Genomic DNA, 26266 nt, shown 5'->3' on the forward strand with positions numbered 1-26266 from the left:
ATGAAAGCAGCACAATACATGTATCCTCAGTAGTCAAACACATCGATATATAGCGACTCATACCAATATAATACTGAGTGCAACCCCAACCATCTATATACAAATATAACGCATGAGGACAGTAACATAACACGTACTGTCATGCTGCTGACAATATTGTCATGAATGTGCGCAGAGACCCGCTCTGGGCGGGAGCGCGATGCACTGGGTGTGAGGGCACCGGGCGCAGCTATTTTTGTACATGAGTGCCGGACCAGTGTGTCATTGTGAATTGGAACAGCTTCTTACAACACGTGGAGCTGAACCAGGTCAAGGCACCTTGCTATTAATATTATATATTTTTTATTCAGCATTTTGTAATCCCCCTTTTTTATTTTTCATTGTTTATTTTTCATTTTTGTATGATTTATTTTTTCACATTTTTTGTGTTGAGGATTTTTTGTCGTTTGTTGGAGTGGACGTGGCCATACTCCTCTGGAAAGAAATTTTGATATCATGGCAGAAATTATTGAGGATACCTCGGGGTCTTTTGATCCATTAACTCTCCCATTAGATGAGACATTGACCTTTTCAGAAACTGAAGCTGAACATATTTTATGTAAAGAGCCATTATTTGAGTTACCTGAAGCCTTACCTTGTGATCTTTTATATCGTGATTTAGTATGATTGAAAAAGAGATCGATTTTAACTATCATGCGATCTCTTTAAGTAACTATTATCATGCTAAAAGAATTCCAAGAGGTTTTAGGGTACGTAATTGCCCGACCATCGGCCGATTTGATCCTGTGTTTTGCCGCAAATGGATTGCGGTACTCAATAAGTGCTCCATGGATTTACTTTTATTAGTTATTGAGCAATCTAATATGGAGATAGTAAAGGAGATTACTTCATTTGAGAATGATCATTTACAGGCACTCTCTCATGATGTTAACGAGGATTGGATCAATAAATTGAATCATCAATTGGCGATTTATAAGCGAGATCTCATTCAATTTGAGAGAGAAACTAGAGGTCAATAGGGACTATGAACAACATCAAGTCTACAGGTGGTTGTCCGGGAATAGATCTGAGGAACGTAGGAAACCCTTTCATAGAAGAGGGAAATACCCCAAAAGTACCTTAGACATGGAGACGTCCGCGTATATAGTAACACGAGTGACTCTGAGATAAGACAGCGGGGTAAACGGGATCCCTGTCCCTTTAGGGGTCATTACACGCACCAAAGGGGCCCTAAGAAATGACCTACCCGCAGAAGTGGTCAGTTCAGACGGCAGAGGACGTGGAAGACGTCCGCCAATACTACCAAGGAAGAAATAATTTTCAACCTGTCTAGCCATGAATTAACCCTGAGTGAACGTAGTGTATTATCTAAGGGGCTTTCATTTGTCCATTCAAATGATTTCTCGGATCTCCGTTGGCAAGCTGAAAAATTTCAATTCAATCGGAAATTGAAACTTAAAGAATATTTTTCTAAGAATGTGATAAGTTCTACAACACCTATTGTATCTATCCCCGAGAACCTTAAACCCCTACAAAGAAAATCAACTTTTGACCCTCTCTCTAGTAACTCATCTATCAAAACCTTTATGAGACTTTTAGAGAAAGAGACTACTGAGGTCATATCCAACTCTAAAGCCAAACACCGATATCTGAACTTATCACCAGATGAGAGACGTGCACTGAAATCCCTGAGTGCTAATGATAATTTGATCATTCGCCCTGCGGACAAGGGCAGGGCTATAGTACTACAGGACATTGATGCTTACCGCTCTGAAATTATGAGACAGTTAAATGAACCTGGAGTGTATATTAAACTTAGTGGTGATCCCACCATCAACTTCACTAAGGAACTCAGAGACACCTTGAGTGAAGCCAAAGATGCACTACTTATTGATGAACAGACTCTTCAAATATTAATTCCTGATTTCCCACTGAAGCCCATTTTATACACTCTTCCTAAGGTGCATAAAGGACTCAATCCACCTCCTGGTAGACTGATTGTGTCAGCTCGCAGCTCGTTATTCCATCCTGACATCGATTTTACTGGATTCCATCTTACAACCTTTGATTCTGGATCACCCACATTTTTTGTTGGATAAGACTATGCTTTTGCAATTATTAAAATCAGTGGTTATACCATCATCCACAGAGGTTTGGCAGGTGGCGGCGGATGTCACCAGTCTCTATACTATTATTCCCCATCAGGATGGTCTAATGTCTGTGGGAAAGTTGTTAACTAGCAAGGCCACCCTGGACTCAGTGTCTATTAACATCATATTACGTCTATTGACACTTATTCTGTATTGTAATTTTTTTGTATTTGATGGTTTGTATTATTTGCAAACTAAAGGATGTGCCATGGGCTCATCCGTGGCTCCTACCTATGCGAACATTTATATGTTCGACATCGAACAACAATTGTTCTTTAGTGATACTAGAATTACTTCCAGAATTTTGTTTTACAAAAGATTTATAGACGATTTATTTTTTATATTGGTTGGTCCTTGTAATGATTTAAAAATGGTGTTTGATCGTCATAATGCATCAGAATGTCCGGTGAAGTTTATATATAACATTCAGAGTGAGACAATAGAATTTTTGGATGTTAGGATGAATTTAATTAATACGTCATTAGAGACCACGGTGTAACGAAAGCACACTGATCGCAATACTTACTTGCAGGCGAGTAGTTGCCATCTGAGAGGTCTAAAACTGGGCATTCCGTATTCTCAGATGATAAGACTGATGAGGATAAATAGTAGGAGGGAATTGGCAGTCCAGCAAATTGATGAGCTTATTGCACATTTTGTAGCCAGAGGTTACGAATTGCAATATTTATTACAGCTGAAGCATAAAGTGTTAGTTTCAACAGAGTGACTTATTATGTAGAAAAATACGAGTAAAATCTAATGGTAATTTTACATGGGTCACTCAATTTAATACTCTGTACCCTGAGATTAACACCATCAGTAAAAGATTGTGGCACCTTGTGCAGACAGATAAGGATTTGGGTCTACAGAACCAATCATTACGTGCCTGCTATTCTAGAGGTAGGAACCTTAGAAATTTATTAGTGAAGACTGACATAACTGGTATGGGTGATAATGCAGTTAGGAATGTCCCCCCTAGGAAATTGGGGTGTTTCAGATGTCTATGTGTCACATGTAGATACATGTTGGCTGGCGACACATTTTACCATCCTCACTCGGGGAAGGTGCTCCATTTTAGGCATCATCTGACATGTGAATCCAAGTTTGTGATCTACCATATTTTGTGTCCATGTGGTCTTACCTACATAGGTAAGACCTCTAGGAAATTCAAGGAACGCATGGGTGTCCATAGGTCCTCTATTCCTATTGCACTTACCAAAGGGGTGAGTGATCAACCTGTGGCTCGCCACTTTATTGAGGTCACAATCTTTCTTGTTAAAATACAGGATGATCGACCATGTGCCCGCCCCTGCAAGAGGGGGTGATAGGGGTCGTATGTTATTGAGACATGAGGCTTTTTGGATCCATTTCCTGGACGTGATCGCTCCTAAGGGTCTTAATGAGGTGTTACCAGTTGCATGCCTTAACTATCAGATGCTCTAAGTACAAAAAATTGTCAGCGGCACGACAGTACGTGTTACGTTACTGTCCTCATGTGTTATATATGTATATAGATGGTTGGGGTTGCACTCAGTATTATATTGGTATGAGTCGCTATATATTGATGTGTTTGACTACCGAAGATACATGTATTGTGCTGCTTTCATCTGCATTGTTTATGCTTATGTATATCTCCATGGTGATGGTCGTGTTTCTCACTAACAGCGACTGCAGCCTGTTGCGGCTGACGTCATGAATGTGCGCAGAGACCCGCTCTGGGCGGGAGCACGATGCACTGGGTGTCATTTGTTGTATGATAAAGTATAAGGTAAGGTGTCTGTGTTTGTTCTGTATATACCTGACGAAAATCTTAAAGATTGAAATGCTGTATGCAACCCGCTGTGTTGTAGTTTCTGTAGCTTCCATAGCTCTGAGTGCCGCACTTATGTTTATTATCATTACCTCTGGCTGTGAGGGCACCTGTACACTCAGTACATGAGTGCCGGACCAGTGTGTCATTATATATATATACACATATATCGGTGCCAAGAGACAACAGGCATCACATGCTTGTTTGTACATCAAACACAGGGAAATGTTGGTGAATAAAAATTCTAAATTTTATGACACCATGCTTATTTGAGTAGACCTATTCAACCTGGGCCAGAAAATATGATTTACATCTCCTTGAAGGTTACTGGCTAACCTATAATTATCTATTGCATTTAGAATCTGTGAGACCATGCCAGCCATTGCATAAGATTTGGGACATAAGGCATTATTTTTGTATTTAATATATATCTGACTTTGACAAGGGATACCATAAAATCCCCTGGTTCCAAAGCCAGTATAACCGAGCGTATGATTTCCATGCTGGGTACCCTTAGGAAATTGTTCATGGACCTGAGAATGAGAATAGAACAGTAAGAACAGTTTGATTTCTGGACTAGAAAAAGGCTGAATAACCCGTTCCCCTTTGGGACAACGGGACCGGTACAATGACCCCTGCCTGGAGCATGGATTGTTCCAATGGCAATTGAAGAAATCCGGGCATTTAGTAAGCCAATATCCAATGCTGCCTCATTTATGTAGGTAGCAGAATCTCTGAGGTTTCCCACAAGATTCAGCTGTTCTCTGGTAGAATTTGGAAAAATAATTCTCAGCAAAAGGATAAGTTGAGACTAGATGCTTTTGTGGCTGATAATGCTTCCCTGGTGTTTTCCATTTTACCTCCAAGTGATTCAATAGTGGTTCAGACAATGGGAATATAGCCTCAGTCACTTTTTCTTCCATGAAATATGCATGCCTTAGGCACGGGAGGCTCATCCTCAATGATCAGGGCTGCATTCACAGCCTGTTTCAAGGAATATATATTTTTGACCTGATCCCCACCTCATGAGGGGGCTCAGAGTCAAACTCATCGGGGAGCAGTCCATCATCAGATGATACCTCATCATCCTCACACACAGTAGATTGTGATGACAGCAGGACCCTCTTAGTTGGCCTACTGACGGGTGCGTCATTATGCTGTACCTCAGTCTTGTAATACAGCAGAAACTGTATTAAGCCACTGGGGAGTAACACCTGTGTGGGTGCAGATGGTTGCAGCAAGTTCAGTGCTGGCAAAATATGCTGCTGTTGAAGACCGAACTTTGGAAACATAGGAGGGCCTGGCTAACACCCCGCAATGGTTGTCAGTGCTTTTGCAAAGCACTCCCGTGGCGGCTCCTGCTGAGTGGCAGAAGTCGCAGAGGGACATGGAGGGTCCTCAGAGGCTATGTCCCCTGCCCCTAATACTGCTGTACATTTCATACAGAGCAGTTTAGTAGGGGCCAAATTAGGCATATCAGTCTCACTGCCAGTCATAGTGAAGAAGATATCACTCAATAGATGTGACTATATAATAAGGTCAAAGCCTGCGAGTTTTAGCCACACCCGCACAACACCAGTGCTATGGTTCAGAATAAGTACAGGGATAGCAAAAAATGGCTGACAGTTTTTAGATAGAGAAACTCAGACAGACAGCGCTAGCATACAGTCGCAGACAAATGCAGAATAACAATACCTGCACTTAATGGTTCACTACAGAGATAAAGCCTAGTAGGACAAAGTGCTACATACACCAACAGGAGGTATGTAGGGGACCCGTACTCCGCACCGCCCACCGAGATCTGTGAGACGCAGCCAGAAGGAAAACTAATGGGGGGTGGAGCCGGGAGGAAGCTGTCAGTTTAGCCAGACCCCAGTGGAAAGGCACGCTGTACAGTGGGGAGCTGGCTGTTAGAAAGGGAAGGCTGCCTACCCTAGCCAGCGTTTAACCCTCCGGATGCTGGAGCATTCCAGCCCATTGTCCCAGGTGATTTGTGGAAGCTGAAGTTGGTTGGGGTGGACTGCGCACATCCGCGGAGTGGTCTAATTGGAGGAAAATGTGGAGGGGATGTGAGGTGGGATGTGTGGGGGGAGGGGGGTGGTTCAGAGATGGAGAGGGGGATTTAATGAGGTGGGGGTTTGATGGGGTTGGGAGAGTAGGGAGATGGGTGGGAGAGTAGTAACGTTGCAGGTGTAGGGGGGTTTATGTGAAGTGCTACACCTTCTTACAGGAGTACCAGGTCCTGATATTGGTAGAATTGATAATAGTTGGTTGGGTGCGCTCTTCTTATGGATGCTGGGTAAGCTGGGTGGTGGTGGTGTCTGTGTGGGAAGGTGGTGGTATGCAGTGTGGTGTGTAGTGCTGTGAGAAATGAGACACAGAATGCTGGGGCCAAATTGTTTATTGAGAGGCACAATTTTGCTCCTATAAGGTCCAGGAGGGTAGGAAGTGGTGGAGTGGGGGGGAAGAAATGGGGTCTGGCGGGAGAGGTATGATGGGCTGGCCTTCGGTGGGAAGGTAGGTCGACCCATTCAGGCTGCTACTTACCGTGCAGTTTTTGACCAGCACGTTATCCCTGCTGGACCTATGGTCCACAGTCTCAAGGAGCCATCTGAGTGGGGTCTGTGGTAGCGAGTTTGTGCCGTAGCATCCCACTCGGTGGTAGTGAGATGCAGTATCTCTAGTTCTTAGGTGTACCTACCGGTAGGTTGCTCGTGTGGTGCACGTTCCGGCTAGGTAGTAGACTTGGGTACGTACCCTTCTTTTTCTTTGTCTTGAGTTTGCTGGTTCAGTGGCTGAAACCCAGGTGTACCAGAATCTTTGTCAGCAAGGTTGGGTTCGGAGGCAGGTGTGGTGTCCGCACTGCACCTAGACCTCATGGTGTGGTAGCTTGCTGATAGTGAGCGGCTGGAGGGCAGGTGGTGAGTGACCCTCCTCTGTGTGTGGCAGGCGGCGAATCGCCGCTGTTGTGGATGGCGGTCTGGGATACGCTCTTCGGCCTCCCGGAGTGGGGATGCCGGTGGCTGCCAGTGACCTGACGAGCGTACCCGTGTGATGGGAGAGTGGGTGTGGGGATCGGCAAGGGCGGCTGACTCCGGAGGTCAGGACCTCTCTATACCTGGGGGAAGAGCGTGAGTTTCAGCCTTGGCCTTCTTCAAGGAGAAAAAAGTGTGTAGATGAGAGGAAGCGCAGGACTCCACATGCTATCAACCCCAGGGAGTCCCCAGCCCTGGAGGAAAAAGACTGCGATTTGGCATGCAGCACCGTGGCGTGTATTGCTTACCTGCAGCCGTGTAACATCCGGCCTCAGTCTAGGGATCCTCCGGGGTCTCTGCTAGCCAAGACCCCAGAGGCCAGCAGAGATCCCCAGATCAGTACCGGCATCTCGGTGCTACCAGGGTGATGACACGGCAGTGCTAACTTCCACTGGACTGTCCGTACTGCCACACTAGAAGAATTTTGTAATTTATGGGGCTGTTTAGCCACAGTCCCACTACGTGTTCAGTGACCGACTCCAGCCGGGAACCCAACGAAACTGAGTAGCCTCCGGCTCAGGGGCGGGGTATAGAGGGAGACCCGCTGCATCCTGGGAGAATTTACTGCTAAGGTGCCTATCACCTATACCCCAAGGTCACCCTGTGGACCTTCAATGGATCCTGAAGTAGAAAGCTTAACTTGGTCATTTTGAATAGATTTTATTCTATGGGTATAATTTGTGTGGTTACTGCATAAATACTCATATTGATGTTGGAACGTGACCAGCACAAAAATGAACTCAGCACAGGAGTGAGAAAACCCTCAGTGACAAAGGGGTTAAATCTATAAAAACTATTAAAGATTCGGGGTAAGGTACATTTACCTTACCTTTGCTTTTAAATTCTCACATCGAGCACTTATGCAGTCCTCATTATGATAGTGTAAGTGCACCCTCTTGTGGAAATACAATTTAAAACAAGCCTTTTGAGAACCAATGTGAGACAAAATATAATAAGCAGAAATCATTATTTAATGGAGAAACTCAGATGTACAGGATTGGTGTTCAAAACAGACTACCCTGTATACTATAACCAAGATATTATAGTAATCACAGGGCCGGACTCAAATTTTTACGCAAAATGAGGGATCATTTGTTAATGTGCAAACACTGCACTGCTCATGCGGAGCGATTGCATTGCGATCACGCCAAAACAGAGGACCTAATCGCAAAGTGAGTGACAGGTAGTCAGTGGTTGGGGGTGGTAACTGAGGGGTGGTTAGAAAAAGGCAGACGTGTCTGAAAATTTAAATGCGGTTTAATGGCCATGCATAAACTAAGCATTGCGATTTCTTTAGCAGTATGAGAGTTCACTGCGTGTCAGGAGAGCTAGCAGGTCTGCGGCTGGTCAGAATTGTCGCATAGGAAGCATGGATGCCTGCTGTGCGTCTATGGTACCGATGTTTACACTGTTGCACATCATCGTTACAGATATGTGAAGACAGCAGTGGGCGTCCCTATGCTCGGCTGTGCTTTGGAAGGCATTAGAATATTTTAGCATTTGCTTCCCGTGAGAGTATGCAGTTGCATTTGCAATACCGTCCGTCTCTGAATCAGGCCCACAGTAAAATGCTGGTAAAATGACATTTTCCTGAAAGAAAACATGCAAAACTTCATTATAATCCTTTACAGATACTCGCTAAATGGCTGTGCACATGGAAGGGTTAGCAGCGTATGGGCAAATCTACATTGTTTTGCCCAAGTCGGGCTAGAAAGCTGATGTTGGTGCCTGGCTTTTTGGCATGCTGAAGATGGGCCTTACAGAACTGAAACGTGTACATTTAACCACTTGCCTGGCACGGTTGCATCAATGCGACAAGACTGGGCTTTCCCTGACATGGTCACATCCAGAAACGATCAGTAGGCAGCTGCAGGAAGCTAATCTTCCTGCAGCTGCCTGTCAGAGGGAGCTCCTGGTCCCTTCACACCCATGGCTTTTTGTCCCGATCACTGCTGGCCAAAATGATCGGGACCCGGCAGCACCCCCTCCCAGCGCGGCTGCAAGGGCAGCCGCGACCTCCATAGCAGTCCCGATATGTTGTGGCCAGCAGTGATCGGGAAGCCGGATTCATCTCCTGCCTGTTGCGGCTGCAGAGCAGCCGTGACCTTCGTGATAAGCAGCAGCCGCCGCTCCTGGAAGCTGTCCGAAGCTGCTGCTGTGAATAGTCAGCGGCACCCCCACTTTCCTCTCCCAGCTGCCGCCCGGGAATAAACCCTCCTTCAAGTTCTGGCTCCTTCCTTCCGGGCCCGGCCAGCAAGCTCTGCCTCTGCCTCCACACTACGGCCCTTATTCAGACCCACTCGCAGCCGCTCGCTAGGTTTGTGGGCATTTATTTATTTTTGTCTCCAGGCCGCTCGCAAAGCTGTGGGTGACCACCCACAGCTTGTGCGAGAGGGCTGGAGACCATCACGATTATCGCGACCATTGGGCTTGCGACGAGACCCTGGGGTAGGGTCTAGCTGCCGCAAGCCCGAGTGGACTCCCTGCTCTAGTGATGTCAGTAAGCCCTCCTACAAATGCCAGGCGTTCCTAAGGGAATGCCTGCATTTGTCCGGTCACCCCCCCTACAAAATGGAGCGAACTGTCAATCAACATCGACAGCCGCCCCTTCTTGTTGCGAGCCCCAGAGCGACTGAACTTCAGTCGCTCTGCGAGGCTCGCGCATGCAGGACGCGGCGGGTGCAACGGGATATAACATCGAGACGCTTGCAAGCGGCTCTGAATCGGGTCCCGTGTGTGTGTTTATATATGTACTATATGTTTACATATAGTCAATCCAAGCGACTGGCGTGTTGAAAAAACAAACCATAGGTAATCTAAATCAAGTTGTTTAGTGAAATGAAGTGCAAAAATGTGCACTATATATACGTGCTATATTACTCAATAAATATATAGTGAAATAAAGTACATAAAATAATTAGTTTTAGCTTCCAGAAATAGTTTTAAAACAATTTATTCAAATGTATAAAAGAGAAGGGCCAAACATAAAATCAACAAAATCAATAAATCTGCACAGATAAATTATAGCAGCAACTAGTTAATCTACAATTGTGCAAACAGTGCTAAAAAGTGCCATGTGCTGTGCAAAATATATAAACAATATTATTGTTGTGTCATACAGCTTTCAGATAATGAATGTACTCAATAAATACCATAAAAAGCTTACACAGAACAATAGGACAGTTATAAAAATACACAGAGGAAAAGAAATGACATATTTAAAAGTAATAAGAATTATTATTAAAAAAATGCTTATCTGATAAAACAGTTCAAAGTTCATAAGGCAGGAGGAGGCAGCAGGGGCGTAACTAGCACTTTGTGGGCCCCATAGCAAAATTTTTAAGGGGCCCCCATTCACGTTATGCCACATTTGTACTCCTTATAAACATTATGCCACACAGTTGTAGTGCCCTTTATAACACATTATGCCACACAGTAGTAGTGCCCTTATTATGCCCCATGGTAGTAGTTCCCCTTATACATTATGCACCACTGTAATGCCTCTTACACATTATGGCACACACAGTAATGCCCCAAACACATTATGCTACACACAGTAATGTCCCTTATAACACATTATGCCCCACAGTAATGCCACACACTGTATTGCCCTTCACCTAGGCTATTATTCCACCCCTACCCAGTAGCAGACTGATACATGAGGGGCCCACAGGGGGAAACAATACTTGGGGCCCACCACGAAGGGGTGTGGTCAGTCATCAGAGGGCCAACTACCACAGAGAATTAGCCAGCTTCTCCCCTCTCTCTTTTTCTGTTAATATTTTAACTAGCTAAAAATGCTGTGGTATACATGTACTGAAAAAAAAAAAAATACTATAAAACTCCATTTAAGATGCTAGGAGAGAGGGAGGGGTCCAGGAGTAGGATTCAAAAAGGAGCACTGGGGAGAAAGATTACCACACCACCAGCTAAGTGGTCAGCAGGTTGATTGATGGGTGATACAGCGCAACTTGAAACGTGTGCAACGGCAACTTGAAAACGGACAAATAGAAGGAGACAGGTAAGAGTGTAGAATATCAGTTGTATGAGTTGGGTGGAGAGCCACAATGTGAGGAAGCATGGCATGGACTATCGTAACAAGGAAATGGAGGGGAATGATGAATGGGAAGAAGAGTTCGGATATTCCCACTAATATGGTGGGAATAACATAGCAGCGGTTTGGAGGTAATAAGTACAATGACACAGACACACACTGACATATGCAAACCCTCACTGATACAGACAGATACAGGCACACACCCTCACTGCCAGAGACACACAGGCACCCCCCATTGTGCCCACCCTCCTGAATCCACCTATACACATACACACTGACACAGGCACACAACCTCACTGACACACACAACCTCACTGATACAGACAGATACAGGCACACACTGTCCCTCACTGATACAGACACACAGCCCCCCCTCCTGAATACACCTATGCACAGACACACTGACATAGACACACAACCGCACTGACACAAACAACCTCACTGATACCGACAGATACAGGCACACACTGTCCCTCACTGATACACAGCCCCCCTCCTGAATCCACCTATGCATAGACACACTGACATAGACACACAACCTCACTGACACACACAACCTCACTGATACAGACAGATACAGCAGCCACACACTGTCCCTAACTGATACAGACACACAGCCCCCCCCTTGTGCCCCCCCTCCTGAATCCACCTATGCACAGACACACAACCTCACTGATACAGACAGATACAGGCACACACTGTCCCTCACTGATACAGACACACAGCCCCCCTCCTGAATCCACCTATACACAGACACACAGCCTTACTGACACATACTGACAGACCTTCCCTCCCCCCAACATGAGAAACACACACCTGCGGCTTTGAAATACAGCACAAACACTACAGTCAGTGAGTCATCATCCAGAGGCTCTCACTCAGTGCTCTATTGGAACTGCCTGGATAAGAGGCAGAGCAGGCCAGGCAGCTGCCGCACAGAGTTCACTTCCTACTATTAAAAAAAAACAGTAGTCATACATGCCATGCTGGTGATGGATCGGCTGGCAGGGGAGGTATGATAGCGTCACAAGCCCCCTCCCCTCATGGTTGAGTGGGGCCCACCGGGAAACGGCCCAAAAAGTAACAAAAAAGACTCGGCAGGGTGCAGGGGCGGGGTTGCTTGCTGGGCAGCCGGGCCCCATAGCAACAGCACCCCTTGCACCCTCCATAGTTACGCCACTGGGAGGCAGCTTCCCAACATGATTCATCCTCTTAGGACTTCATCAAGGGATGAAATTATATATATATATATATATATATATATAAATAAAGCACTAATCCACGGCACTCACCATTCCTAGTTTTGGGGTGCAACATGGTATGTGACCACATTGTTTAAATAGAAATCACAGGGGCTCTGCACTCACCATAATAACTAATAATAATAATAATAAACATAACAAACAGTGGGGTTTTGGTTCATGAATTGATCAATGCATTTAAGCTTGCAGCCCATCGTCACGGGACCCCACTTTACTGCAAGTCCCTACTCTATTGCTCAGAATTATAACATGGATATAGCCATCACATTAGTGTTAAACTCAGGGTATGCTATCAAGGTTTAAAGCTCACAGCAACTTTACTTTTAAATGTCAGACAGTTACCAAGCACACCTGTTGCAAAGCACCTAGGAAAACAGCTGACACAAGTTAGATAACTAGTTAAAAGGGGTGCATGAGAAAATGTGATCACAAAAATTATTAATTATAAAAATTAATCATAATAAACAAAAAGCACTAATCCACGGCACTCACCATTCCTAGTTTTGGGGTGCAACATGGTATGTGACCACATTGTTTAAATAGAAATCACAGGGGCTCTGCTCTGGAATGGTGAGTGCCGTGGATTAGTGCTTTTTGTTTATTATGATTAATTTTTATAATTAATAATTTTTGTGATCACATTTTCTCATGCACCCCTTTTAACTAGTTATTTAACTTGTGTCAGCTGTTTTCCTAGGTGCTTTGCAACAGGTGTGCTTGGTAACTGTCTCACATTTAAAAGTAAAGTTGCTGTGAGCTTTAAACCTTGATAGCATACCCTGAGTTTAACACTAATGTGATGGCTATGTCCATGTTATAATTCTGAGCAATAGTTTAGGGACTTGCAGTAAAGTGGGGTCCCGTGACGATGGGCTTGAAGCTTAAATGCATTGATCAATTCATGAACCAAAATCCCACTGTTTATTATGTTTGTTATTAATATTACAACCTGTAATTGTTTTATTATCTGAATTTTATGTGATGGATCTGCACAAAATAGTCTAATTTAGTGAAGTGAAATGAGAAAAAAAAAATAATATATATATATATATATGAATATAAAAAAGAATCTTTATAAATACATTTCTGAAAATTGGCATGTGCATATGTAATCACCCCATTTGCTACGAAGCCCCTCAAAATTACCTTCAGAAGTCACATGATTAGTGAAATGAAGTCCACCTGTGTCACATGATCTGTCAATATAAACACACCTTTTCTGAAAGGCCCCAGAGGCTGCAACACCACTAAGCAAGAGGCATCACACCATGAAGACCAAGGAGCTCTCCAAACAAGTCAGGGACAAAGTTGTTGAGAAGTACAATTCTGGGTTGGGTTATAAAAAAATATCCAAATCTTTGATGATCCCCCGGAGCACCATGAAATCCATCATCATCAAATGGAAAGAACATGGTACCACAACAAACCTGCCAAGAGAGGGCCGCCCACCAAAACTCACAGACCGGGCAAGGAGGGCATTAATCAGAGAGGCAGCACAGAGACCAAAGGTAACTCTGAAGGAGCTGCAGTGTACCACAGCAGAGACTGGTGTATCTGTGCATGTGACCATAATAAGCCGTACACCCCATAGAGCTGGGCTTTATTGAAGAATGGCCATAAAAAAGCCATTACTTAGTGATAAAAATAAGAAGACGATTTGAATTTGCCAAAAGACATGTGAGCGACTCCCCAAATGTATGGAGGAAGGTGCTTTGGTCAGGTGAGACTAAAATTGAACTTTTCGGCCACCATGGAAAACGCTATGTCTGGCGCAAACTCAACACATCCCATCACCCCAAGAACCCCATCCCCACAGTGAAACATGGTGGTGGCAGCATCATGCTTTGGGGATGTTTTTCAGCAGCAGGGACTGGGAAACTGATTCGAGTCGAGGGAAAGATGGATGGTGCTAAATACAAGGATATTCTTCAGCAAAAACTGGTTCATGTGGTTGATGTGATATGAGGCTAGGATGGAGGTTCACCTTCCAGCAGGACAAGACCCGAAGCATACTGCTAAAGCAACACTCGAGTGGTTTAAGGGGAAACATTTAAATGTGTTGGCATGGCCTAGTCAAAGCCCAGATCTCAATCCAATTGAGAATCTGTGGTCAGACTTGAAGATTGCTGTTCACATGCGTAAACCATCCAACATGAAGGAGCTGGAGCAGTTTTGCCTTGAGGAAAGGGCAAAAATCTCAGGGGCAAGATGTGGCAAGCTCATAGACTTTTCCAAAGCAACTTGCAGCTGTAACTGCCACAAAAGGAGGCTCGACAAAGTACTGACTTTAGGGGGGTGAATAGTTATGCACGCTGAATTTTTCTGTTATGTTGTCCTAAATGTTGTTTGATTAACAATATAAAAAAAGCACAACTTCACAGTTGTAGGCATGTTCTGTGAATGAAATGATGCACACCTTCAAACAATCCATTTTAATTCCTGGTTGTGAGGCAACAAAACATGAAAAATGCAAAGGGGGGTGAATACTTTTTCAAGGCACTGTATACAAGAAAATAATTCTACACATTGTAGATAAAAACGGGGGGTACGTTTACTAAACAGCACCAGACACATAAAATACATTAAATATTTTAAAAAAAGTAAAAACCACTTAAATTAGCGCCAAATTAGGTGCTAGGAAATGTGTAGAGTCCATTTAGTTAAAAAAAGGAATAGTCTCAGTCCATGTATCAATTATAAATGGTGTAAGACCTGACGTGTTACGTCCCTTTTGGACTTCAAGGGAAGCAGGAATAGGTGGTACCCCCACCTTCCTCTCCCGGCTGCCGCCCAGGAATATACCCTCCTTCAAGTTCTGGCTCCTTCCTTCCAGGCCCAGCCAGCAAGCTCCACACTGCTGCTCACAGTGTGTGTGTATAATTATATATATATATATCTATGAAAACATTGAATCTGTTTAAAAGCGCCTGCGTGCTAAACAAAGTGCTGTGCGTGCATAAATATTATTAATAAACTTCAAAATAAATAATAATTAATAAATATTATTAATAAACTTCAAGAAGATCAATATTAAATATCTGTGTTCTTTCAACCAGTAAAGTGCAGAGTGCAAATGTGAAACAATTTCCTTAATAACACAAATAAAACAATGGTACCATCTAGGAAAGTGCGAGTGAGAATAAAATAGTACTCTGACTATAATATACGTAAAATAAACACACAAAATTTATTTTAAGACAAGAAACATAGTATAGAAATAAAACAATAAAAAATATAAGTTTTATGCAGAAATGGATGTGCTATACACAGCAAACACAAAGTTGTCACTGACCGGTATATGGGGGTATGCACAGATAGATAAATATAAAAAAGACATAACAATAAATATAGTTTAAAAAAGGATTCTGCGGCTTATCTGATAAGGATGGTAGTAAAGTTCATGAGAGGTAAGTGGAGCATCCAACGCGTTTCATCTGCCAATCAGACTTCTTCAAGGAATGAAAAGCTCCTGTGGGGTGTCTGGTTTATAAACCCCCTTAATAGGGACAAACTAGCCTCAATTTGGAATCGATTAGGTCACTTCCGGTTTCTGTGTAATAATTGATTCAGTGACCAAAGTTGTAAAAGCCAAATAAATAGATCAATGGTAGTGTGGATGGAATAAAAAGCGATATCACGCTATTAGTTCAATAAAAAATGCATACATAGAGTCTTTTATTTCTATAAGTTGCGAAATGAGTCCTGCACGTTATGTTACTTCCGCCAGTCTTACCATCTCCCCGAGCGGCACTTCCGCCCTTCTCCTCGGGTCAATCTATGAAACGTCATCATTGGCTGGTTACGACATCCGCCTTTGAGGTGCGTCACTTCCGTTCATGTATTCATCCCGGTAGCGGCCATCTTGGTCCTCGCTTAGGTGCATCGCGGCCATCTTTGTCCACCTGATTCCTCCTCGTGGTGTCCTGTCATCTGCGTTTCTCCATCTTTGTTCAACTTGTAGCTTCCGCCCTTGTTGTGAATGTTGTGGCTATTAGTCATCACGCAGCTTCCGCCCTTACTGGCAGAATAATCTTCAGCCATCTTTCTCCTCACATATGAACGGTGTTGCCATCTTGGTCCACCCATGGATTCAGGCCATATTATTCTAATAATAGAAATCAAATAATTATAGGCATTTTTTTTTATAAAGTAAAACGTAGGATCTGGCCTCATATAAAAGGCAGGGATAATATGATCCTTCCACAATTAGAGCACTTCATTAAAATGATGATAAATATCAGTATTAAAATGGTTTATAACTATAACCCATTTAGTATGGTTTTCAATGATCAATATATCAACCAGTTTTAATAATGTTATTATAAATAGTATAACACCTATTGAGGAATACTTAAACACTAAATAGTTATCAATTGGAACAAAAAAAAAGGGGGGGAGTATCCAAAAAGCCAACAGAGTCAATATAAAGGGAGGGGAATGTCCTAGAGAGAGGCTCCTAGAGGGAGACATTAAAAAATATGTTCATAAAATCCATAAATATGTATTCTTCGTCATTCATATGGATGTTTTCAATATGTATTAAAAATGTATCTTCTCCAAAAAGTATATTCGCCCATCTTCTGTTTATCCTTAGTGCATGAGTCTTCAAATTCTTGGAATGTGATATAGATGTCCTGTCAATACACTGATGGGGGATACACATGTATGTCCAAAATGCATCTACCGTACCTGGTCTTCCCCAGCGGTCCCCCTTCTGGGTACTGTCCAGGCCCCAAATGCTTAGCTTCCAAGATCAGACGAGATTGGGCGCTTAAACATGGGTATGGCCGTAGATAATTAGGACAGAAACATCTACCCATACAGTGTTAGACTCGATAATTAGATGAAAGGAGCCATCTCATAGCCCTCGTTGAAGCCTCGGGGAGTCATGGTGTCCAATTCAAAGATCCAGTACATCTTGCGTCTTGAAAGTTTATTTGCTAAGTCACCCCCTCTCTCTCCTAATTCAACATGTTCAATTGCCTTAAAGGTAAGATCCTCTGGATCGGAGTTGTGATGTGAAGTGTCTAGCAACCATATGTCCTTCAACCTTATTTTTAATGTTGCGCACATGCTCTTGAATCCGCAATTTCAATGTTCTCTTAGTTTTGCCTACGTACTTCATCCCACAACTGCATTCTAATACATAGATTACAGAAGTGGAGTTACAGTTCATATGATGTTTAATCTTATACTCTTTAGTGTTGTCGGCATTCATAAAGGTCCTTCTTTGTCGATGCACAAATTTTCATACATTGCATTTTCCACATTTATAGGAACCTGGACAATTATGGAAAGGGGTGTCTTTCGTAGGATTGCCTAACCTTAGCATACTTGGGGCCAATGTATCCTTCAGGCTTTTGGCTTTTCTAAACACGACTGGAGGTTTAGGAGGAATGACATCTTTCAGAATTGGATCCATTAACAAGAGTCTCCAATGTTTACTGAGTATGGTCTTTATCTTTCTTTCCTGTGCATTATATGTGGTAATAAATGGAATGATATTGTTCTCTTCTTTCTTATGATCCTTATACTTAAGTAAATCACATCTGTTAAGTTGATTGGTCTTGTTTTCTGCTTCCAATATGATATTGGCAGGGTATTCCTTTTCCAGGAACCTATCGGTGTACAGGCGTATTTGTTCTTCACATGTATCTTGCTTACTACAATTTCTTTTTATTCTGTGGAATTGGGAACAGGGTATATTCTTTTTCCATTTTTGTAGGTGTCCACTTTTGTAGTGCAAATAGCTATTAGTATCAACATCTTTTATGTAATTCTTAGTAACTATCTGATTGCCTTCACCAGTTAAAACCAAATCTAAAAATTCAATGGAAGTCGCGTTGATGTTGGATGTGAATTTAAGATTCATATTGTTATCAGTGATAAATTCCAAAAATGACTTAAAAAGATCCTCCGTGCCTTCCCATATTATAAGGATATCATCTATATAGCGTTTATATAATACAACATTGTTCTTAAATGGATTATTGTTGTATATGTAATTATTCTCCCAGCACCCCATAAAAAGGTTGGCGAAGCTTGGGGCAAAAATTGTCCCCATCGCAGTCCCACAAATTTGTCTATAAAATTTATTTAAAAATGTAAAATAGTTGTGGTTCAGAATAAAAGCCATAATATCACATAAAAACTCTCTATGGGGGGTGCTGATAGATGAGTCCAAATCCGAGGAAAACCTTCTTCAAAGAAACCACAAGACTAGTGTCACCTATGAAAAGAAGAACAAGAGAAGAAGAGGAAGTAGAGGGGGCAACAGGAAGAAATTACAAAAGAAGGAATGTGCAATAGCCCCTAAGGAGAAGGAGAAGGGGATCTTCAATCTATCTAAACACGTCTTAACACAATCTGAAGTATCTCTTCTGAGCAAAGGATTATCTTTTGCACCTTCTAGTAATATGAACAAATTCCAAACCTTCATTGACCTGAATAAATTTGTGAGGAATCTAACCCTGAAACGTCATTTTTTGAAAAAGGATAATGCGGTTATCATGAACTATACTGGAAACGAGTCAAAATCGGGTTTGAAAAATAAGTCTAAGTATTATCCAATAGAGTCTAAAGGTAATTACCTCAGCATTTTTTATGAACTGGTGAAGAAAGATTTTTGTGATGAAAACATTGAGATCCCTACTGAATGAAACCTGAAAAATAGGGAGAAAGAAGCACTCAAGAATCTTCAGAAGAATCAAGAGATAATCAAACAAGCTGATAAAGGGGGGGGGATTGGTAATAATGGATCGTTCTTATTATCTTGAAGAATCCAATAGACTCTTAGGAGATATAAACTCATATGCTGTATTGAGTGGAGATCCCCTAGAGGAGTATATTGACGAACTGAGAACGTTACTTGTCTATGGACTACACAATGGTATTATTACAAAAGACGAATTTCAATACCTCCTTGTAACCAATCCAACTACCCCTATTTTTTACTTTCTTCCCAAAGTCCATAAATCAATGACTAATCCACCGGGGAGACCTATTATTGCAGGGATTGATTCCCTAACATCGCATTTATCGGAGTATGTAGACATATTCCTACGGAAATATGTCATACAGTTACAATCATACATCAAGGATACTACTAATGTCCTACAAATCATAGAAGGAATTGAGTGGAGAGCATCCTACTTATGGATAACAATTGATGTACAATCACTGTATACGTGCATAGAACATGATTAAGGAATTAATGCTTGCAGAGAATTTTTGGACATGGACTCATCTATCAGCACCCCCCATAGAGTTTTTATGTGATATTATGGCTTTTATTCTGAACCACAACTATTTTACATTTTTAAATAAATTTTATAGACAAATTTGTGGGACTGCGATGGGGACAATTTTTGCCCCAAGCTTCGCCAACCTTTTTATGGGGTGCTGGGAGAATAATTACATATACAACAATAATCCATTTAAGAACAATGTTGTATTATATAAACGCTATATAGATGATATCCTTATAATATGGGAAGGCACGGAGGATCTTTTTAAGTCATTTTTGGAATTTATCACTGATAACAATATGAATCTTAAATTCACATCCAACATCAACGCGACTTCCATTGAATTTTTAGATTTGGTTTTAACTGGTGAAGGCAATCAGATAGTTACTAAGAATTACATAAAAGATGTTGATACTAATAGCTATCTGCACTACAAAAGTGGACACCTACAAAAATGGAAAAAGAATATACCCTGTTCCCAATTCCACAGAATAAAAAGAAATTGTAGTAAGCAAGATACATGTGAAGAACAAATACGCCTGTACACCGATAGGTTCCTGGAAAAGGAATACCCTGCCAATATCATATTGGAAGCAGAAAACAAGACCAATCAACTTAACAGATGTGATTTACTTAAGTATAAGGATCATAAGAAAGAAGAGAACAATATCATTCCATTTATTACCACATATAATGCACAGGAAAGAAAGATAAAGACCATACTCAGTAAACATTGGAGACTCTTGTTAATGGATCCAATTCTGAAAGATGTCATTCCTCCTAAACCTCCAGTCGTGTTTAGAAAATCCAAAAGCCTGAAGGATACATTGGCCCCAAGTATGCTAAGGTTAGGCAATCCTACGAAAGACACCCCTTTCCATAATTGTCCAGGTTCCTATAAATGTGGAAAATGCAATATATGCAAATTTGTGCATCGACAAAGAAGGACCTTTATGAATGCCGACAACACTAAAGAGTATAAGATTAAACATCATATGAACTGTAACTCCACTTCTGTAATCTATGTATTAGAATGCAGTTGTGGGATGAAGTACGTAGGCAAAACTAAGAGAACATTGAAATTGCGGATTCAAGAGCATGTGCGCAACATTAAAAATAAGGTTGAAGGACATATGGTTGCTAGACACTTCACTTCAAATCACAACTCCGATCCAGAGGATCTTACCTTTAAGGCAATTGAACATGTTGAATTAGGAGAGAGAGGGGGTGACTTAGCAAATAAACTTTCAAGACGCGAGATGTACTGGATCTTTGAATTGGACACCATGACTCCCCGAGGCTTCAACGAGGGCTATGAGATAGCTCCTTTCATCTAATTATCGAGTCTAACACTGTATGGGTAGATGTTTCTGTCCTAATTATCTACGGCCATACCCATGTTTAAGCGCCCAATCTCGTCTGATCTTGGAAGCTAAGCATTTGGGACCTGAACAGTACCCAGAAGGGGGACCGCTGGGGAAGACCAGGTGCGGTAGATGCATTTTGGACATACATGTGTATCCCCATCAGTGTATTGACAGGACATCTATATCACATTCCAAGAATTTGAAGACTCATGCACTAAGGATAAACAGAAGATGGGCGAATATACTTTTTGGAGAAGACACATTTTTAATACATATTGAAAACATCCATATGAATGACGAAGAATACATATTTATGGATTTTATGAACATATTTTTTAATGTCTCCCTCTAGGAGCCTCTCTCTAGGACATTCCCCTCCCTTTATATTGACTCTGTTGGCTTTTTGGATACTCCCCCCCTTTTTTTTTTGTTCCAATTGATAACTATTTAGTGTTTAAGTATTCCTCAATAGGTGTTATACTATTTATAATAACATTATTAAAACTCTGGTTGATATATTGATCATTGAAAACCATACTAAATGGGTTATAGTTATAAACCATTTTAATACTGATATTTATCATCATTTTAATGAAGTGCTCTAATTGTGGAAGGATCATATTATCCCTGCCTTTTATATGAGGCCAGATCCTACGTTTTACTTTATAAAAAAAAATGCCTATAATTATTTGATTTCTATTATTAGAATAATATGGCCTGAATCCATGGGTGGACCAAGATGGCAACACCGTTCATATGTGAGGAGAAAGATGGCTGAAGATTATTCTGCCAGTAAGGGCGGAAGCTGCGTGATGACTAATAGCCACAACATTCACAACAAGGGCGGAAGCTACAAGTTGAACAAAGATGGAGAAACGCAGATGACAGGACACCACGAGGAGGAATCGGGTGGACAAAGATGGCCGCGATGCACCTAAGCGAGGTCCAAGATGGCCGCTACCGGGATGAATACATGAACGGAAGTGACGCACCTCAAAGGCGGATGTCGTAACCAGCCAATGATGACGTTTCATAGATTGACCCGAGGAGAAGGGCGGAAGTGCCGCTCGGGGAGATTGTAAGACTGGCGGAAGTAACATAACGTGCAGGACTCATTTCGCAACTTATAGAAATAAAAGACTCTATGTATGCATTTTTTATTGAACTAATAGCGTGATATCGCTTTTTATTCCATCCACACTACCATTGATCTATTTATTTGGCTTTTACAACTTTGGTCACTGAATCAATTATTACACAGAAACCGGAAGTGACCTAATCGATTCCAAATTGAGGCTAGTTTGTCCCTATTAAGGGGGTTTATAAACCAGACACCCCACAGGAGCTTTTCATTCCTTGAAGAAGTCTGATTGGCAGATGAAACGCGTTGGATGCTCCACTTACCTCTCATGAACTTTACTACCATCCTTATCAGATAAGCCGCAGAATCCTTTTTTAAACTATATTTATTGTTATGTCTTTTTTATATTTATCTATCTGTGCATACCCCCATATACCGGTCAGTGACAACTTTGTGTTTGCTGTGTATAGCACATCCATTTCTGCATAAAACTTATATTTTTTATTGTTTTATTTCTATACTATGTTTCTTGTCTTAAAATAAATTTTGTTTGTTTATTTTACGTATATTATAGTCAGAGTACTATTTTATTCTCACTCGCACTTTCCTAGATGGTTTTATTTGTGTTATTAAGGAAATTGTTTCACATTTGCACTCTGCACTTTACTGGTTAAAAGAACACAGATATTTAATATTGATCTTCTTGAAGTTTATTAATAATATTTATTAATTATAATTTATTTTGAAGTTTATTAATAATATTTATGCACGCACAGCACTTTGTTTAGCACGCAGGCGCTTTTAAACAGATTCAATGTTTTCATAAATCTAATAACAGCAGATCACCACTGCTGTATTTCTTCTGTTTGAGCTGACACCCATACTATAGGGGAGTGCTATACACTATACCTTTTATATTTGAAAAGCTATATATAACTTGAATATGACTGGTTTTAAGAAGTAGGACTTCTTCCTATTTTACTGAAATAGGGTGTTTATTATCTTTTGGCGCCGTGTTCTCCCATTGCTACATATCTATATATATAAATATATATATATAGTGGTGCAAGGTTGCGGCCCTCTCATCAAATAAATAACCATGACAACTGTGTCAATTATAAATACTGTAGATAGTACTTAAAGTGCTGAAACGTTGATTTATAATTGACACAATCATCGTAGATATTATTTGACGAGTCCTTGCACCATTATGTCTCCAACATGTGAGGGCACCTCTAAAAGTTATAGACTGTTTCCGGGAGTGCCGGAACTGCATTTGACATTATATATATATATATATATATATATATATATATATATATATATATAGTCAGGTGCATAAATATTGGGACATTGACAGAATTTTCATATTTTGGCCTCTATTCACCAACACAATGGCTTTGAAATGAAACAAACAAGATGCGCTTTAACTGCAGACTTTCAGATTTAATTTGAGGGTAATTACATCCACATCAGGTGAACGGTGTAGGAATTACAACAGTTTCTATATGTGCCACCCACTTTTTAAGGGGCCAAAATTAATGGGACTATCAACTCAAAAGCTATTTCATGGACAGGTGTGGGCTATTCCCTCATTATTTCATTATCAATTAGGCAGGTAAAAGGTCTGGAGTTGATTCTAAGTGTGACATTTGCAATTGGAATCAGTTGCTGTCGACTCTCAATATGAGATCCAAAGAGCTGTCACTATCAGTGAATCAAGCCATCATTAGGTTGAAAAATCAAAACAAACCCATCAGAGAGATAGCAAGAACATTAGGTGTGGCCAAATCAACTGTTTGGAACATTCTTAAAAAGAAAGAACGCACCAGAGAGCTCAGCAACACCAAAAGACCCGGAAGACCACGGAAAACAACTGTGGTGGATGACAGAAGAATTATGTCCCTGGTGAAGAAAAACCCCTTCACAACAGTTGGCCAAATCAAAAACACTCTCCAGGAGGTAGCTGTATATGTGTCAAAGTCAACAATCAAGAGAAGACTTCACAAGAGTGAATATAGAGGGTTTACCACAAGATGTAAACCATTGGTGAGCCTCAAAAACAGGAAGACCAGATTAGAGTTTGCCAAACAACATCTAAAAAAGCCATTACAGTTCTGGAACAACATCCTATGGACAGATGAGACAAAGATCAACTTGTACCATAGTGATCGGAAGAGAAGAGTATGGAGAAGGAAAGGAACTGCTCATGATCCAAAACATACCACCTCATCAGTGAAGCATGGTGGTGGTAGTGTCATGGTGTGGGCATGTATGGCTGCCAATGGAACTGGTTCCCTTGTATTTATTGATGATGTGACTGCTGACAAGAGCAGCAGAATGAATTCTAAAGTGTTTCGGGCAATATTATATGCTCATATTCAGTTAAATGCTTCAGAATTCATTGGACGGTGCTTCACAGTGCAGATGCCTAATGACCCGAAGCATACTGCAAAGGCAACCAAAGAGTTTTTTAAGGCTAAAAAGTGGGATTTAATGCAATGGCCAAGTCAATTCCCTGACCTGAATCCGATTGAGCATGCATTTCACTTGATGAAGACAAAACTGAAGGGAAAATGACCCAAGAACAAGCAGGAACTGAAGAAATTTGCAGTAGAGGCCTGGAAGAGGATCACCAGGGATGAAACCAAGCATCTGGTGATGTCTATGCATTCCAGACTTCAGGCTGTAATTGCCTGCAAAGGATTTGCAACAAAGTATTAAAAAGTGAAAGTTAGATTTAGGATTGTTTAGTTTGTCCCATTACTTTTGGCCCCTTAAAAAGTGGGAGGCACATATAGAAACCGTTGTAATTCCTACACCGTTCACCTGATTTGGATGTAATTACACTCAAATTAAATCTGAAAGTCTGCAGTTAAAGCACATCTTGTTTGTTTCATTTCAAAGCCATTGTGGTGGTGAATAGAGGCCAAAATATGAAAATTCTGTCAATGTCCCAATATTTATGCACCTGACTGTGTATATATAAATATATATATATATATATATAAATATATCTCACTGCCTGACCGCCCTGCCACAGGCGAAACCCTTTGCATCCCAGCTTGGATGCCGCCGGGCTTTCCCCTCCCTCGGTCTGTCCCTACCTTTTTTTTAAAAAGAAAAATAGAAAGTAATTTTTTTCAAAAACATCCCCAAAATAGTCAATTTTTAAACTATCACGTTGTCTAATTATTTGCTATTTAAACGTGATTTTACATTTTTGTTAAAAAAAATTATATTGAATTATATTTAAATAGCTCTTATTTACATAATTTGCTAATAAAAAAAAAGACAATTTTGGGGGTTTTTTTTGGAAACAAAAATTGTCATGTGTTTTGAGAGAAAAGAAACCAGAAAATGTATTTACCTGTCTAATCCTCATTCTGTATTAAGGGTGCCTGTGATGATTTTCTCTTCCACTTGTACTTTTTCCTGTGATGTAACATGGTTCAAAAATATCTTAAAATTTTGAAAGAAAATTATTTTTGTTGTTAAACAAAAAATGCATGCAGGGTGGCAACATATGCATGGACATGTGTAGAAATCTATCAGAGAGGGGTTCGATGTACACTGGGTTAACCACTTCAATAAAATACAGTTAGGGATGTATTAAGAGAGGAAGGGGCCCGTATTCACTCCCCACCCGGGGCCCCTTCTCTCTCCCCAGCTGCCTTCAGCAAACTGATAGCAGCAGTAGACTCCGGGCACTAGTCTGTGCTCGGAGTCTACTGCGCATGCACAGGTTACCAAGAAAATGGCACGGCGGCCATTTTCCCAGTGATTTTCTACTGCGCATGAGCAAAACGATGGGATAATGGCCGCGATGGCCATTTTCTGTGTTTTGTTTAGTGCTACTAAACTAAACAACTGTACTTTGTAGAACCTGAATGTATGCCCATTACAATATGGAAACACATGTTTTCAAATTAGAATGGCTGAACGAAATACACATGGATTTTAAAACAGAGAAAAAGTAACTAGGACTTTGGTGAGTTTGACAAACAAATATTGGCACCCAAAACATCTATTTTATGATTCCTAAATGACATTTCCATATATGCAAAAAAAACAAAAACAGGACATTGTTTGTACAGTACTATGCATATTTTGAATAAAAGAGTATAAAATCTTTGTTAAATCTCATTTTTCATAGACAAAACATCTATCTAATAGTACAAAGGTTATCATGAAGAGATTACTTGCTCTTTTTGGGCGGAGCATCAGTCATGTACATGGGTACGCTGTAGCACTTCT

The 26266-nt window shown here is 41.2% G+C and overlaps 2 pseudogenes; one reads left to right on the forward strand and one right to left on the reverse strand.

Moving 5' to 3' along the window:
• Positions 1 to 16991: 16991 nt before the first annotated feature.
• LOC148537713 (5S ribosomal RNA) lies at positions 16992 to 17109 on the reverse strand (annotated as a pseudogene).
• A 3833-nt stretch (positions 17110 to 20942) lies between these two features.
• LOC148537714 (5S ribosomal RNA) lies at positions 20943 to 21060 on the forward strand (annotated as a pseudogene).
• The last annotated feature ends 5206 nt before the right edge of the window (positions 21061 to 26266 follow it).

This window comes from Taudactylus pleione, unplaced genomic scaffold, assembly GCF_031769625.1.
Source record: "Taudactylus pleione unplaced genomic scaffold, aTauple2 ptg000046l, whole genome shotgun sequence".
NCBI classification, from domain to species: domain Eukaryota; kingdom Metazoa; phylum Chordata; class Amphibia; order Anura; family Myobatrachidae; genus Taudactylus; species Taudactylus pleione.